Below are 8,866 nucleotides of genomic sequence, written 5' to 3' on the forward strand. Positions count from 1 at the left end.
AATTTTTTGGTGCTATTTATAATGTAACAGCCACAGACACTTTTAAATGCAACCTGCATTATAAATATTTTCTCATCACCTTCATGAGAAGAATATCAACAAAACCATTAATCAAAGCTGATTTATAGTGTTTGCCATTTTCTGAGGTGTAAATATGCCCACTGTGGCTGGTCAAGCTATTCCAGTGACATCACAGGACACAGAGTTGGAAGGAGGTACTTAGCACATCATTATATGATATTTCTATCTCACAGATGCAAGAGATACAGCCTCATGAGCAGAGAAATTAGTAAAATGTAGTAAAATAATTAGGAAGCAGTGAGTTTTGTGTATTTGTTACCTTTGTTTTTAGTGGAATTTACTGATAAATTTATGTAATTTAATTTTTACTAATGATTGTGTCTAATAACTGACTTACGATATTTAGGAAGATGGAACAGTCAGCTCTCAGGTTCCCACACAAGCTGGCTCCAGCACACCACGGCCCAGACCACCTCTCTCACTTGGTCTTATATCACTCAAGCCACACTGGCCTTCTTTCTGTCCTTTGGGCATGCCAAGCTGGACCCCACCTCAGGCCTGCATGGAGTTCTTCCTCTGCCTGAATCCCTGCCCCTCTCCTTTCACAGAGCTGGCTCCTTATCATTCACACCTCAGCTCGAATATCACCTTCTCAGAGAGGGCTTCCCAGACTACCCCCTCTAAAATAGCACACTTTAGAGGCAATTACAATGATCTTGTTCATTTGTTTGTTACTGTGAGTCATTTCCCTTATGAAGGGTGACAGCTTGAGAAAATGGGGGCGTTCTCTATTTAGCACTCTACCCTCAGCACATAGGATAAATGGCTGGCAACCTGCATAGCTCAACTATAGCCTAAACTCTTAACTTCAGTATCACACTTTTAGCTTTTCGTTTGTACATGAAACACCTACATTGCATATGTCTCCAAAGGAACTATAATTTAAATAATTTTTTCCCATCTCCTGAGAAAAGTGTCCATTAGCTTTTCATAGTCACCTGCTTCCCAAGGCTTCACAGCAGCCTTTTCACTGTGATTTCTAAATGTCACGGAGGAGGAAATGGGCCGCCAGCTTGTTTGAACAAGCAGGACAGGTTATTTTAAGAAGATATAAATTTTCTAAATACTGCCGTTCACAGATAGGTTTTGGGGAGGAACGCCGTAGGTGACATAAACCTTCCTTTCTGAAAAAGAAAACCCAGGGTTGGATTCTGATTAGTGAATGGAACACGGTTGGTCCATCTGAGCTTTCATCTCAGATATGTCCGCTGACCCGCGTTAGCTGCCCAGCGTCCAGCCGCTCCCCTTTCTCTGTCACGCTTCTCAGGTTCACATGCAGAAGCAAGAAAAACATTCTCAGATCTTGTACCACTTTTGAAAATTCCAGTTATTACTCTGTGAGGGCTTTCTCAGAGGCAGAATAAGCATTATCTCAGATTTCCCGTGAGTATGCCAACCATAATGAAAGGTTGCTAAGAAATACTTTTATTTCCATCAAAGAACTACCGGTACTTCAGGGAAGTGGAGCCACGGGTGTTTCCCACTGCCCCGGGCTCCAAAGGCCTTCTAAACAGGTTCGTTTTAGTTTCCTGTGTGTTAGCTAGAATCATACTGGAAAATCTCTACAAGATGAAATATTAATATGTTCCTAAATTATGAGATTTTCTGTGCTTTAAGCATTTAAAGTAGCTTTGTAAAACAGCTGTGGGCAAACATTGCAAGATATGGTCAACACTCATTGCCTTGCCTCTTGTTGAGCTGACAGTCCTTCTGATTGCCAAGATTTCCCACCAATATTATATAATTTACACAGCTCCTCACTTTCCAGCAATTTCTTCAGCCAGAAATTGGTTTAAGACAAAGAGGAGAGGCATGGAGCCTGGGATGCTTTAAGGAGGATACAAGAGAAAATAAATTCTGCTCCTGTTAGGAGAAATATATAATGCACTGCAAATATGTTGAACATATTCTGATTTCCAAATCCTATTTCAGAGTTTCCTGGCTGATGTCCAGCAGCTGTTGGAAGGTACAGAACAGCAGAACTGTTTTATACTTTTCTTGCACAGCTTTGTTTAGCTTGGAGGTCAGTCACGGCTTCGGTCCTAGTGCCAAGTTCCCCATCACAGCACAAAATGTCAATACTCTCTGTTCTTCTCATGCTCTCATGGCAGGATTATGACAGGGTAGGCATTTTTCACCTCGTTCTTATGTCTTTGACTTCCTAGGGAACACCACACTGCCTCACTTTACCTTATCAGATTGGCAAAGAATAAAAGCCTGACAGCACTGCCTGTTGCCAAGGATGCAGAACAATGGGAATATTCCCACAGTGCTGATGGGGGTATAAACTGGTCAGCCCCCTTGGAAATCGATTGGTCAATATTTAAAATAGCTGAAGATATGCATTGTCTCAGATCTAGCAATACTACTTCTAGGAATAAACTCTGAATATTTGTATAAAAAACACTTATAAGAATGTTCACTATATATATATATGAATGAATGTTCATTAATAAGAAATATATATAAAAGAATGTTCATTGTAGCCCTTTTTGTAATTGTAAAAATTGGAAACAGGACAAATTTCAATCAAAAGTACAATAGATACACTGCATATTTAATGCCATAGAATACTCCTTAGCAATTAAAATGAACTACTTAGAGCTGCATGTTTCAACTTGGACACATCATTAACATATAAGGGTAAGCAAAATTTAAAAAACAAGTTGCAGCCCTGGATGGTGTGGCACAGTTGGCTGTGTGTCATCTGTAAACCGAAAGGTTGCAGGTTTGATTCCCAGTCAGGGCACTTGCCTGGTTTGCAGGTTCAGTCCCCACTCAAGGCACGTATGAGAGGCAACTGATTGATGTTTCTCCTCACATCAATATTTCTCTCCTTTTTTTTCTCCCTCCCTTTAACTCTCTCTCTCTAAAAAAAGTTGCATAAGGATGTATATTGTGAAATGCTACTCATATTATGTTTAAAAACAATAAGCAAAGCAATGAGCTTGTCCTATTAACAGATATAATATTACATAGAAAGGTTATAAAAACATGAATGGAATTGGCAAACACCAAATTCAGGGTACACAGAGAGGTTTTTTCTGTGTAGGTTATTTTCATTCAGTCAACTGGGGTGAACATCTTCTGCGTGGCAGGCATTGGGCTGATTGCTGGGAGTCAGATAGTCCCCATCCCCAGAGGACTTAGACTCTAGTTGGGGCTGGTCCCGAAACCACCACTCCCTCTGGCCTCATGACAATTAATTGACATCCTCTGCTGGTTTCGGGTTTCATTACATCTTTCCTTCTATGGCAGTGATATCCAGTAGAACTTTCTGCAGTGATCAAAATATTCTATATCTGCACAATCCAGTTTGGTAGTCACTAGCCAGCATGTAGCTATTAAAGACTTGAAACATAGCTAGTGTAACTGAGCAACAAATTTTAAATTTTCATTAATTTTCATTTATATAAATAAGTACATGTGGTTTGCAGCTACCATGAGGGCAGGGACTATGTCTCTCTCGTCCTTGTAGCCTTGCCTCAAGTCCCACCTTCTTGCCCAGTGGGGCACCTAGCCTGCTCTTGCTGCTCACAGACGACATCTGATAAATGTCTGTTGAACTGAGTCCTTGTGATTCTGTTAACTAGCAGGTGCTCTAGGGAAATCCACTGAATCTCTGTACTATCATTTATCTCTCCGTCAAATGCACAGTGTACACCAGTTCTGTTCCAAGCTGAGGGGATCTAAACCTAAATAAAACAAAGTCCCTGTCATTGAGGAATTTATGATCTTGCCTGGGCAATAGTTCTTTTAGAGATAGAACAGAGGGTTAATCCTGAAGTTGGCCACAATCTCCCCCAGCTTAACATCCTACAAATACATTCACTGAATAATTCATTTGTGCTTAAGATCACTTTGAGAGTTCATGCAAATGGACAGTAAATCAATAAAATGAAGCTGTCTGAACTTTCAAGAGCCCTTTGGTCTCATTCAGTTATTTAGCAAACATTTACTGAACGCCCTTCCTGGATGTTCTGATTGCTTCTTTTGGATCCCATTGGTGAAGGAGGGATTCTTGCCAGAGGATTATTGCGACAGCCAAATGCGCGCGCACGCAGACACACACACACACACACACACACACACACACACTGCCCAGTGCTGGACAGATGAGATGGAGAGCTGTCTGTTAGGCACACAGAGTCACAGCCTGGGGTGGGAGGGCACCACGTGCCATGGAGGTCCGCAGAGGGGCTCCACTCAGGGACACAGTGAACGGCCAGGTACTGTGGAGGCAGGTGTGTAGCGTCAGGAGGGTGAGGTTCCTTCTCCCTAGTTCCTGTGGGAGGATGTAACTCATTTAAATAACTCCATGGGCTGGTAGAGGCCCACCACACAAGGATAAGCAGGAATTGTGCCTGGTCCCTTTCATAAGGAGCCTTGTTTGGCTGGAGGACCTTTCCAGGAGGGCGGCATAGGGTGGGCAACTTGCAGGCTAACCATCTGGGGCCCTCCTGATTTTTATCCCAGATGTACAGGCAGCATATAATACAGAGCCTTAATTTAGGCCTTACACCACAAGGGCCAGGCACTATACCAGGCACCCTCATGGGCAAGACAAGAACAAGTGGCTCCTGCCCTTATGGGCCTTATGGTTTAAGTTTCTGGGGCATATTGGTCAAATTAGTGGATTATAACGCGATTTACAATAAAGATGCAGCTTCCCATCTCTCTACTCTGCCCTGGGTCCCGGGAGCCGACAGAATGAAAAACAGCTTCTTTTGGCCACTAGAGGGCGTTTCCTGCTTTCTGCATAAGCTCTTGCTTCCTTGGTGTTGAGCTACAATTGTGGGTTTAGTGCACTGATTGATTCTTAACATGAGAATCACTTGCGAAAATCTTTAAACAGACGCCTATCCCCAATGACTCTGATTCAGCAGGAATAGGATGGAGCTTGGGGCTTTGTAATTTAAACATGTTTCTCAAACGATTTTGATAGAGATGAACAACCAATTTAGTGAGATAGCCTATATTCTGATTTTCAGGGTTTTAATTTTTCTAGCTTTATTGAGATGTAATAGACATATAACACTCTGTAAGTTTAAGATGTGTTAATTTGACGCACGTATGCTGCAAAATGATTAGCACCATAGCATTAGTTAACACCTCTGTCACCTCAAACGATTACCATTTCTTTTTTTGTGGCGAGAACATTTAAGACCTACCCTCTTAGCAGCTTGCAAGTATGTAATGTAGTACTATTACCTATAGTCACCATGCTGCACATGAGACCCTCGGGACCCACCCGCCGTGTGACTGGAATACGAGTTTGCACCCTTCGAGCGACATCTCCCCAACACCCCCACCCCCACCCCAAGGTAGCCAACATTCCACTCTCTGCTTCATAGAGTTTGGCTTTTTTAGATTCCACATTTGTGATATCTACAGTATTTATCTTACTGTGCCTGGCTGAGCATAACACCTTCTTAATGTACAATATATGCTTCTTAAGCACAGCGCACTGAGCATAAGGCTGCCCTGGGGATGGCTGCAAAAGCTGCATTGAGTGTGAAGCCAAGCGGAGGTGGGAAGGCTGACTCTATCACCAACCTCATGCTGTGTTTGCCATTGGGACCCCATAGCCTGGTGCTGGAAAACTAGACCAGCCCCTCTGGCCAGTGGAACCTGTATGAGTCCTGGGGACTTGGGGGGACCCAAAGAAACAGAAGGATGGAGAAGATGCCTTCTCCATCCATTGGGGTTGGTATGATATATTTCTACCTCCACACCTACCTCCATACCATCCATGCCTACCTCTCCCCATCTGTCTCCCAAGCCAGACACAAAATTCTTCTCTTCTGTTCAAAACAACAACAACAACAACAACAACACACACACACACACAAATGCTCTCAAGCATTCACTCCTACAACTAGATAGCTGAAGGAGATGGCCGCCTGCCAACAGCTAGGTCTGAACAGAGTCCAGCCTCAGGTAGGGCACTGTGCCACAAACAAATATGAATATACAGGTTATCACCCTCATTTCCCGACTTGTTCCCATCTCCTTCAATCCTGAGAAACAGGAAATAGGGTGTCATAGTAATTGGAAACACTCGATTTTTCGTCACTTTTACCCTGAGTCACCAAGCGTTTAATCGTCCTCTTTCTGTTAAGGTTTTATAGTGGTGGGTTTTGTTGTTATTGTTTGTTTTGTTTTCTGGATGAAATGGGCTTCCCTCAAAATCTTATTGTTCTTGAATGATATTTTTACAGTTGCTTATTGTAAAATAAGTGTAATTACTTGATTATAAACATTCCTTGGGAAAAAGTTCAAAGGAAGACTCCAGGCAAAGAGAGCCACAGAGTTATTTAAGGATTATAGACTTCCTTTCAATGCAGTAGAGCTGAAGAGTGAGAGAGGTACTCCCTGAGGATAGTGTGAGTTCATCTACAAAAGACAAGCATTCCACTTTCAGGTAGCTGAGAATTCATTCCCACCCTCTGGTGAGTAAAACACCCACACACCCCTACACACAAGCACTATTCTATTTATTAATTGTCAGGAAATTACTTTAAAACTCCCAGGGCTAAATAATAAATGTCCCCTTCCAACCGAGATGATTACATGGAGGAAGCCGGTATGTCTGGTCCTGAGGGGGTGGACATCAGAGCAGCTGACTGAGCATGCTGGGGCCCTACCAGGCCTAAGAACTACTTGAGCTGTTTTGTTTTTTTTTAAACCCAGCCTGGGAGGCTCATTTCTGCACCTATGCAAATTAAACATTCCTCAGAACTTGCTCTTGAATTACTCACCCGTATCACTCACTTTACCACACAGGAGCAGAACGAGAATTCACAGAATAGTGTCTTGAATGAGGTTGTCCCAGTGCCCAAGACATCCAATGAAGTGGGACTAGGACACGCTCTCTAGAAGCACAGGTGTGTCGGGGTGTGGACCCGTAAATCACCCTGTCTTGAACTAGATGTGTAATTAGAAATTCCCATCAGATATGCCTACTTCAGATGGTGTAACCAGAAAGAATAACAACATTTATATTAAAATTATGATAATTTATTAGGAATCTTGTCTCCTTTTTTCATAGTTGTCTCCATTTACAAAACACATTTTCTAGGAAAATCAAACTTCTCAAGAGAGAATAGAAAGAAGTTGTTTTTAAAGCCAAGTGACAATTTAAACAGCTAATAGTAACAGCTACCATTTTACTGAATGCCTATACCTTGCTAGGCAGACTATAAGCTGTACCTCCTTTAACCTCCTAACAACTATTATTTTGCCTATTTTACAGATGGGGAAACCAAGACTCAGAAAGGCTAAGCAACTCAAGTCACCCAGTAGGAAAGGTTGGATGGGGCGCCCATATACAGTTGGGTAAGTCAGTCACTATACACTGAGACACCAAGCCAAGGGGATAAACAGAGGCTGCAGTCCAGCCTGTGACCCACCTGCCACTTTGAGTACCAGTGGGGCAGCGGCCAGCCACTTTCCTGGTATGAACAAGGCCCTCTGTGGGCTAGCTGGGGCCCTGAGGATACCGTGCAGGCAGACCCACCGAACTGACTCCAGAGTACCCGTGCTTCACACGACGCTCCCTTACCAAGCACGTTTTCCTACATGAAAGGGTCCCATAAACCTCCCAGACTATCCTGTTCCTCTCCCCTGGGGAGGGGCATAAGGGGAAGGGTGAGTCCACTCCAGAAGGGAAGTGGGTAGATTCGCTGTCACTTTTGGAGCAGTCTGGCTTTTTGGATTGCTGGGAGAGGTCCCGATTGGAGTGACAGCCATGTGCTGTGCTGGAGGTTTTCTTGGCCTGCTTTGTGGACTCACCTGACGGTGAGAGTCAGGCAGCTCTGGATGGAGCCTGCAAATGCCCGACAGGAGCCACAGCTTCACTGTCGTGAGCCAGGAGATAGGAATGCTCGCCTGACTCCACCACAGACTGGCATTTTGACCTTTGGCCAGTCTCTTCACCTCAGCGACTTCCGTTTCTCATTTGAAAATCAGACAACGATCATGGGAGCCCCTGAAGTCCTCAAGGGAACCGTGGTCGGAAGTGACACTAGGAGACGTCTTAAAGCAGGTAGAATTTATCTTCGGTACTTACCTCTACCTGTGTGGTTCTTGTATTTCTCTTTTCCTCAGCATTTTCCTCTTTTCTAAGCTTTCTGTCAGAAGGGGGAAAGTGAGCTGATGAAAACTAGTTAGCATTAGAGATGTTAGGGATTAAAGATATAGACCTTCCCCAAATTTTCCTTCCCGCAAAGAGAAGACAAAGGCTTTGCACAAAGGATCGAGTCACTGGGTGAATTTTAGCAGCAGATCAATGATCTGGGTCTTCCCAGAGCCGTAAACCACAAAGATAGCGTGACTGAGGATTAGTTTGCCCTGGGAAGACATTATACAATGCATAAACAAACAAAAAAATCACCTGTCCATGTAAATTGTGTATTACACAGTCATCTTACACAGGCGTTACTTTTTGGACAAGAAGGAACTTCTCACAGCATTTTTCAAACATTACATGTTTTTTTTTCTCCTCTTGTTCCAGATATTTAAACATTTTATCTTCCTTCAGAGAAAAGGATTCACAGATCCTAGTGTAAGCTGCTTTCTTCTCTCATCCGAAAGAAAGGGAACAATGATGGCTAACACTTATCTAGTACCTACTGTGTGCTAGCAGTGTAGGCAATGCTTTAGTCCTGTTTATTCATTTTATCTTCATAATAGCCTACTGTTGTAGATAATATCACCCTCACCATTGCCAGCATCATCTTCATCATACAGATGAAGAACTCAAGGCACAGAGGAGTTAAACAAT

This window comes from Phyllostomus discolor, chromosome 2 (assembly GCF_004126475.2).
Source record: "Phyllostomus discolor isolate MPI-MPIP mPhyDis1 chromosome 2, mPhyDis1.pri.v3, whole genome shotgun sequence".
Classification (NCBI taxonomy): domain Eukaryota; kingdom Metazoa; phylum Chordata; class Mammalia; order Chiroptera; family Phyllostomidae; genus Phyllostomus; species Phyllostomus discolor.